Source organism: Ailuropoda melanoleuca, chromosome 1 (genome assembly GCF_002007445.2).
Source record: "Ailuropoda melanoleuca isolate Jingjing chromosome 1, ASM200744v2, whole genome shotgun sequence".
Taxonomy (NCBI): domain Eukaryota; kingdom Metazoa; phylum Chordata; class Mammalia; order Carnivora; family Ursidae; genus Ailuropoda; species Ailuropoda melanoleuca.
The window spans coordinates 24,944,727-24,954,646 of record NC_048218.1 but is presented as its reverse complement, the minus strand read 5'-3'; the positions used below and the strand labels follow the sequence as shown (position 1 = coordinate 24,954,646).

The following is a 9,920-nucleotide window of genomic DNA, read 5'->3' as shown; positions in this document are numbered from 1 at the left end:
ACATGCAGAAGTTTCCAAGATCCTGAGTCCATGGACAATAATTTCTTCATGAAAATTTTAAGGATCCTCACAGTAATAAAGAATGTCTGACTTTTAAGACTGGCAACATTTTTCATAGCATCTTAATTGGAAAGCACAGAGTTACTTCTAAGAAACCTAATTGCTTCCAGAAATGTTTAAACCACTAGGGGAATGTTTATATGAAATAAGCAACAGTCACAGGAGTGAATAAACCAGTTCTCTGCACTGCATGTTGCAGTGTAAAGGCCTAGGAGCACACACGGAGAGTTATAAGAGAACCATGTGCAAGACACAATCATTTTGTTCAATCTCTTTCTTCTTGTCATTAGTCTTGCAACTTCTACCCATCCCTCTTCAACTAACAGTGGATCTCACACGTCTTCCAGAGCACAGTTATCCAGTTCTCTTATCCAAATCTTCACACTTCCTGCCTGTCCTCCCTTCACTGTTCTTTTCTTTTTGATGCCCCATCATACTTTCTTAACATTGTTTCTTATTTAACTCCTTCCTTTTTTAAAAGATTTTATTTGTTTATTTGAGAAAGAGAGAGAATGGGTGAGTGAGAGAGCACAAGCCAGGGGGAAAGCAGACTCCCGCTGAGCAGGGAGCCCGATGCAGGACTCAATCCCAGGACCCCAGGACCATGACCTGAGCTGAAGACAGCCACTTAACAGACTGAGCCACCCAGCCGCCCCTATTTCCTCTCATCTCTTTCTGTTAAATTTGACCTGCCTTTATCTCCTGGGATATTTTCTGATGCATTTCTCCATTTCACGTCCATTTCATGGCTACTTAAAAAAATAACTGAGTTCCTGCACAGCACATGAAACTACTTACCATTTTCTGTTCAGTGTGCTGCTCACATTTAACTTAAAAAAACTGAGGAGACACTCAGAAAAGGAACTGATACAACTTTAGGAAGGACAGTTAAGAATGTTTTGCTGGTAAGTACTCATATAACGCCTTGACTGATTCTACAAACATTTGCGGGAATTTTTTAAAGCAATTTTGTTCAGCTGGATCTCAGTTGGACCCAGCATCTTGACCCAAAAACCTCCAAACAAAAAGATTCATTAAAATGAGCGAGAATTTTCCATAAAACTTCAAGATCCCATGCAATGAATTTCTATAGATGCCTGCCACGCAAAATATTGTGGTACAAATTTAGAGCTAATAGAACTAATCTTCTAGGACAGACATTCTAAAAATACTGTATATGCTTTAAAACAAAATCTGAGCAATACCCAAAATACTCATTGCAGTTGGCAACATATGAGCATTATAGAAAATCACAATGTGTTCATCTGGCTACACACAACAAACACAAAATATCTATGCTAATGAGGAATTGATGTAATGGTTTTGTGTCTTCATCTATTCAGAAAGCAGAAAGAAAGAAAGAAAAGAGAATTTCATTTCATCTGATAAAAAATTGAATTTTCTTTTGCCTCCCTTTTCCCTTCCTCTCTCCCATCTGCCCTCCACTTCACCCTCCATCCCTTTAAGATTTCTCCATTTGTATTACAGTGACACAGATTCAGAGGAGGGGTGGAGTCTGATATTTCGGGTGGTCTTAATAAAACCTTAGTCTTTGGCTAACCTCTCCTTAGACTGGAAAGTGGCCAAGAATTTCCAATATTAGGAAGAATCACTTTGAAAAACTCTATATGTACATCAAGGCACATGTCAATATATTTGCTCTGATTTAAGAAGCAAAACCGAACAACGGGGCCTTATCAGCCAAGCGACAACTATTTCTCCTAAACTTAAAACACATCCTTGTGTAAGTTGTGGTTCTTATTTGGTTTTTGTGTTCATTTATTTCAGTTTATTGTTTGACATCTCCCACCAGTTGAGCCAGGAAACTCATGGCAGTGCTTCAAAAAATAACTCCACCCCACATTTATTTTTTAATTTGTTCTGATTCTTTACTCTTTTAAACTCACAAAGTTTCATGGAATAAATGCCCAAAGAAGATAGTATTTGCTTTTTATTTTTAAGCACAGTTTTCCTTGCAGCTTCTACTTTTGATTAGCAAATTTTATTAGGTTGATACTTGTTCTGAAAAGTCAGTTGTATATTTTAATTAAAGCGAGAAATAAAAAGGCTTTTTCCTTAAAGCAGGCTTACAAAGAATGGAGAAGTTATTTCTCCCAATAATGACTTAACAAATGAGGTTTTAGTCCCCTGAATTAAGGTAATGATTAGTAGGAAACCACCTGTACATTGAGCATATATTATCATGGACTTTGAAAGTGCCTATCTTTTTGGTACTTGGCAACACATAGTAAAACTATCCACAAGGGTTTTTTTTTTTTTAAAGGCAACATTATTTCAATAAAAATAGCCAAACTGTTGCCAGACAACAAAGTAGCAAATTCACCTATGCTCATTGGTGCATGTCTTGACTTTCTAAATGAAACCTTGCATCAAAGGAAAAGTTTGAGCACCTTCCTATAAGATCAATCAAAACTAAACTACAATTGATACAACTTTTAAGAGTTACGAATTTCCACCATTCTAATCTCTCTCTTAGAGCAATTTTGTTTTGCTTGATTGCAGATGAGTCAGAAGAAAGGAGATATTTAAAATGAAGAGTTTGTAATACAGCACTGGTTTCCTTTATTAAGTGGTTTTCTCTAAAAATGCCAAAACTTTGTAAACTTGATCGGACTGGTACTGGAAAACGTAAACACTACTACAAAATAACGATGAGAACATTTTATCCAAGTTAGCACAAATAGATAAGCCTCTCTTTTAAGTGAAAAATTCCATAGAAACTGATGTACGAAAGAAGGGAGCATCTCAAGCTCACACTAGAAAGGTCACTGGCACAGATCAACTCCATAGTATTTAGTGTATCTATCCTGGAACAAAATAGGGCTAAGCTGATTGAGCAGGGATTTGAGCCTACAAAGGAGTAAGTCCAGGTATTACAGATTAATGTTTAAAGAACTACACTACTTATTTTCAACATTCTCCTTATATTTTTTGAGTTCCTGAATAACTTATAGAAGAACTCCATAACCCAAACCATCTTCAAAATGATAATGCACAAGAAAACCCCCCAAATAATCAATCCTCTTTGAATGTGCCTCTGTTCCCTAAGAATGTGAGAATTAGGTTTCTCCAGAAAGTGAGAAATCTATTTTCACTGATCATGACTTTTCTTTATTTTTTTTAATATTTCATTTATTTTATTTATTTGACAGAGAGAATGAGCATGAGTGTGGGGGGGAGGAGTAAGGGGAGAGAGAGAAGCAGGCTCCCCACTGAGCAGGGAGCCTGTTGCGAGACTCAATCCTGAGACTTCAGGATAATAACCTGAGCCAAAGGCAGATGGTTAATGGACTGAGCCACCCAGGCACCCCAACTTTTCCTTATTTTCAATTGAGAAAGGGACAAAGAGCTAACTTCGAATTTGAAGTTTTACAAGTGTACATTTTGAAGATATCTTTTTATCCTAAGAATATTTAGAAGAATGCTAATAGTTAATAGTGACTAACACTGACTCTGTTTCAATATGATAGATTGAGCAAATGTATCTAATCACAATATTTTCTGAAGCCTTACTAAAACTATAGTCAAGTATGTTTTAGTAAAGAATTTTTTAAAAAACTTTATTGAGCTGATTGACATACAAAAAGGTGCACATACTTACTTTATATTACTTTACAAATTTGAAGACAAGCATATATAACCATGAAGTCATCACCACAATCAATCTCATAAACATATTATCCCCTCCAGAAGCTTCCCCCACCCTACTTATTTACTTATGTGTGTATGTGTGTGATAAGAAGACTTGATATCAGGGAAATGCAAATCAAAACCATAATGAGATATCACCTCATACCCAGTAGTATGGCTATTATCAAAATAATAAAATATAAGCGTTGATAAGGATGTGGTGAAAGGGAACTCTTATACACTGTTGATAGTTATATAAATTGATACAGGCTTTATGGAAGACAGTATGAAAGTTTCCACAGAAAAATGAAAAAATGAACTACCATATGATCCATCAATCCTATTTCTGTGTATATAATCAAAGGAAATAAAATCACTATCTCAAGATATCTACAATCCCGTGTTCTTTGCAGCATTATTCACAGCAGACCTGTGGAAGTAACCTATGTAGACATCAATAGATAAATGGATAAAGAAAATGTGATATGTCTACACAGTGTGGTATTATTCTGTCTTAAAACAGAAGGAAATCCTGCCATTTGTGACAACATGGATGAACCTTAAGGACATTAAGAAATAAGCCAGGTAGAGAAAGACAAATACTGCATGATCTCATTTATATGTGGAATCGAAAATAGTCAAATTCATAGAAGCAGAGAGTAAAATGGTAGTTATCAGGGGTTGGGAATGTGGGGGATATGGGGAAATGTTGGTCAAAGGGTACAAACTCTTAGCTATAACATGAATAAGTTCTGGAAATCTAATGTACAGCATGGAGACTATAGTTAGTTTAATGTATTGTATATTTCAAATTTGCTACGATTTCTTATCCAAAAAGGGGAGTAACTGTATGAGGTGATGGATAGATTAGCTTGATTACAGTAATCATTTCACAGTATATACATATACCAAATCACATTGGATATCTTAAATATGTATAGTATAAGTTAATAATACCTCTATAAAACAAAAAATATAGATCACACATTCAAAAACCAGGAAAACATGACTCATAATGAGAAAACAAACCAATCAATATAAACTGAACCAGAGCTACTACAGGTGTTAGAATTAGCAGAAAAGTACTTTAGAAATGTTACTATAAATATATTCCACATGTCCAAAAGTTAAGACATGGAAGATTTTTTTTAGACCCAAACCAAACTCTAAAGATAAAAACTACATTGTTCAAGGTAAAAAAATCTCTGAATAAGATTAATGCTAGACACCACAGGAGAAAAGGAGTAGTGAACTTAAAGAGGAAATAACAGAAACTATCCAAAATGAAACATGGAGAGAAAAACGAAACAACCTCCCCCCCAAAAAAAAAATGAATATATAGCATCATTGTGAACTGTGAAACAACTTCAAGCAACCCAAGATATGTGTACTTGGAGTCTTCCATGGAGAAAAGAACGAGGAGGGAAAGCAAAAAATATTTGAAGAAATAACCTCCAAACTTTCCAAATGTGATGAGAACTATAAATCTCTAGTCCAAAGAACTCAGTGAACTCTAAGCACAACAAACAAAGAGGGGCACTGGGGTGGCTCAGTAGGTTAAGTGTCTGCCTTCAGCTCAGGTCATGATCTCAGAGTCCTGGGAAGGAGCCCATGTCGGCTCGCCACCAAGCAGGGAAATCTGCTTCTTCCTCTCCCTCTGCCACCCACCCCCCACACTTGTATGCTCTCTCTCTGTCTCTCAGATAAATAAATAAAATCTTTTAAAAACAAACAAACAAAGAAAACCACACCAGGGAATATCATGATAAAATTGCGAAAATCAGTGATAAAGACAAAGTCCTAAAAGCAGCCCCCTAAAAACAAACATGTAATATATAGACAAGAAGATGTGAAAAATGACAGCAGATTTCTAGTTGGATGTAATGCATGAAGGAACACAATGGAGCAATATGTCTAAAGTACTAAAGTGGAAAAAAAAAGGTCAAAAAAAAAAAAAAAGACAACTGTATAGGTGCCTGGCTGGCTCAGTTGGTTAAGCGACTGCCTTGGCTCAGGTCATGATACCAGGGTCCTGGGATTAAGCCCCCTGCTCAGCAGGGAGTCTGCTTCTCCCTCTGCCTCTCCCCACCCCTGCTTATGCTCTCTCTCTTTCAAATAATTAAATATTTTTTTAAAAACTGTAGAATTCTATACTTAGAGAAAACATCTTTGAAAAAATGAAGTCAAAATATTTTTCAGACATATAAAAGCAACAAGAATTTATCATCAACATACTCACAAAAAATTACATTGAAAAATTCTAATATTTAAACACTAAGAAATACTTTTAAATAATCCATGGGTCTAAAAAAATTGAGTAGAAAGATAAATTAGAATATATTTCGAACAGAATGAAAATACAAACACAATTATTATGGGTTAAATTGCATCCCCCCCAAATTATGTTCAAGTTCTAAACCCCCAGGATCTCAGAATGTATGTGACCTTATTTGAAAATAGAGTCATTACAGGTATAATTGGTTAACTCAAGAAGAGGTAATACTGGATAAGGTGAGCCCTAATCTAACATGACTGGTGCCCTTACAAGAAGAGGAGACATACACAGAAAGAACATCACACGATGACAGACACACAGATCAGTACAATGCACCTTCAAGCCAAGGTACACGAAGGATTACCACCACCATGAAAAGCCAGGAAGGGCAAAGGACAATTATACCAAGAGTCCCAGAGGGAGCGTGGTCCTGCCGACACCTTGATTCAGGACTTCTGGCCTCTAGAACTGTGAGAGAATAAAATTTCTATTGTTTAAAGCCATCCAGTTTATAACACTTTGGTACAACAGCCCTATAAAACAAATATAGCATATCAAAACATGTGGAATGCCACTAAAAAAACAGTACTTAGGGAGAAATTTAAAGCACTTAATACTTACACTGGAAAATAAGAATCACCTCAAGTCAATGACATCAGCTTCCAAAGTAGAAAGAAGAAATAAAATAAATATCAGAGCATGAATTATCTAGAAATCAGAAAATTTTTTAAAAAAACAATGAAACCAAAAAGTGGTTCTTTAATAACATCAATAAAATTAACATACATTCTAGTCAGACTACTAGAAAAAAAATAAAAGAGAGGTGACACTAGTTACCAAACTCAGGAATGAGGGAAGTAACAGAACTATAGATTCTATAAATATTTAAAAGATAGTAAGGGAACATTGTGAACATATTTACTGCAATAAATTCAGCAACTTACATGAAATGGACGAATTCCTTGAACTATACAACTGCTAAAAAAAATCCAGGTACAAACAGTTTGACAGATCATTTCTCCCAAAATTCAAGGAAAAAATAATACCAATTCTACACACATGCATCCAAAAAACTAAAAAGACATAAATAATTCACAAATAATTCTGTAATACCAGAATCACTGTGACACTGAAACCAGTCAGGGACAGCCATGTTTTCCCGCTTGCATGGCAGGCTCCAGTGTCCCCACCACTCTGCCACGCCCAACATCGTGCTCTTCAGCGGCAGCTTGCACCAGGACCTGTCCCAGCACGTGGCCAACTGGCTGGGCCTGGAGCTGAGCAAGGTGGTCACTAAGAAGTTCAGCAACCAGGAGACCAACGATGAAATCAGTGAAAGCAGGAACAGCAAAGATGTCTAGAAGATGTCTAGAACATCCAGAGTGATTGTGGAGGTATCGACAACAACCTGATGGAACTGATCAACACCTACAAGATCACATCATCATCTAGGGTGACTGCTGTGATCCTCTGTTTTTTACTCTTGACAAGATAAAAGGACAAAAGTCGTGCTCCGATTTTTGCAAAATTTGTGGCCCCTCTGCTCTTGTTGGGGCAGATCACATCATCACTGTGTGCCTCTCAGATCCAGGGATTCTTTGAGATTCCAGCAGATAATTTGTCCACGGAGCCTGAAGTCCTGCAGTGGATTCAGGAGAACATTGCCGAATGGAGGAACTGTATTATCATTTACCTGATGCCAGGGGAGCTAAAAGGGTCACATCAATTGCAGACAGGTGAATGCCTTGATTCACAAAGAGAGTCAGAAAGCAAATGAAGTGGACCAGATGGATCTGGTGGCCACGTGAAGGACCGTATGGCTGTCCTCGTGGAGGACATGGCTGACATGTGTAGCACCATCCGCCATGTTGCTGACAAGCTACTCTCAGGAGCCACCAAAGTTGATGCTATTCTTACCCATGGGATCTTCCCTAGGCCAGCTATTTCCAGCATAAATAACACTGCCTTTGGGGCTGTTGTCCCAAACACCATTCCGCAAGGGGACAAAATGAGACACTATTCCAAGATTCAGGTTATTGATATCTCTATGATCTTGGCAGAGGCAATCCCAAAGACACACAACGGTGAATTTGTGTTTTACCTATTCGGCTACATCCTGCTATAGATCCCAGATGTGAAGGGTGGAGCAAGCCTGCTCTGGCTTCTGAACTGCATGCGTTTGTCTGACTTTTTAGTTTCAGGACTCAGCAATTGTAGGATAATGCAAAAGCATCTGATCTTTGTATACTCCAGGATCCACTGTTTCCCCCTTCTCAAGCTCAAGAGCATTTATTTCCAGTTTGGGGAGAGGGTAGTGGTTATTTGATCTTTCATTAGTGAGAATGATTCATCATCCTGACTTGTTCTGATAGGTGACCTTTTTCTTTGGTTTGTCAGTACTTTGAGACCACAACTTTCAAGTATATAATTCCACTGCGGAAGTTCATAGTTTATATATTTTGAGGGTGCCAAAGGTGACTTCAGATTAAAGCCTTCTGTGTAAATAATGATAACGCCCCTGGACATCTGGGTAAAACCCCGTATATAGGATTAGCCTTTACTTCTGAGTAACCTTAGAAAATTAATAATACCCTGCATTTTGAATTTTTTTTAAGGAAGCAGGTTTCAAATAAATCATTGTGTTATTGTGCTTAATTTGACCAAATTTTATATTAACTTAAGATGGCCACTGAAAAGTTTGCTTTCTGATAAAAACTAGACACATCAGAAGCAATGCAGCATAGTATTTTTTTATTGCCACTTCTGAAAAATATAACTATCACTTACCTGAAATGTCATCTTCTAAAATTCCAAAATTATGTTCAGTGATATATCTGACTGAGAAAGTGTTTGGAGACAGACTCTGCAGGCCCACTGGTCACACTCATGCTGTGCTCTGCCATCCCAAGCAGACAGCTCTTTAAGCAGCTCTTCCTGTCCTGCCATTTTGGTTTATGGCCTATATTTAGCTCTAACTTTTATTTTGCCTTTTTTCAAATAATTTCATGTTGTGGATATCCACTAAAACAAAGATTCCCCTAAGTCCCCTCAAATTTACTAGTCTGATCACTACTTTGTTTCTGACATAATAAAAAGGTGAATTTTTGTGAGCGTCCCCAAATTCATATTTAAACATTGCTTCCTTAGTTTTAATATTCTTTTGCCTTTTGTAATCAGAAGTAGCAAGTCTCCAAGGCAACTGATTATTTTAAAGTTTTAAATTTGTTACATGAAAAATGTGGGTAAGAAAGGCCTACAAAAAAAGTACATATTAGTAAGCACTAATTTTTCCTCCATTAAGATAATGTTCAAATATGGCCCAGAATAATCATGGAGGCAAAGATTGCTTTATTAACAAGATAGGCCTTGACAACATCCTCCCCAGTGAAGTGCCTACCTGCCTATGGCCAGAGGTGAGCACTGACTCCCTATGAGTTTTATTATATCCACATTGGCTCTGAATTCTTCACCCCCCAAAGAAGTGAATTTGCCTGCACAAAGCCTTGGAATATTAACAATCTCTGTTTTCTGCTGAATCTTAAACTTGAATAGAGGAAATCCTCGGATCTAAATTCTACAGATGGAAAAATCAAATCTTTAAGTCACTAACAAACTTGAACAGCAATCTTTAAGGTTTCAAACTTCACTACAGCAGAGATTGAAGTTAAAAAGTATCACTTTGGTCATTGCAAAAATGAGCATTTTGCTGTACCTTAAAATTGCTTTCAAAAAAAAAAAAAGGTATTATAGCCTGGTAGAGTCAGCTATGCAATACAGATTGACTATCTCTAGAAAAAGTTGACATGAGTATGTAAAGAGCCTTTTATTTAGATTATGTAAATTTTAGTTTCGATGAATGAGTGATATCTATTTCTTGGTATTTCTATGCAGAGGCAAATGAAAATGTAGCTATGAACATGCATAGGCAGACAGT

General features: G+C 36.8%; 1 pseudogene; it reads left to right on the top strand.

The window, feature by feature from the left end:
- The first annotated feature begins 7,137 nt into the window (after positions 1-7,137).
- Positions 7,138-8,111, top strand: LOC100470413 (annotated as a pseudogene).
- The last annotated feature ends 1,809 nt before the right edge of the window (positions 8,112-9,920 follow it).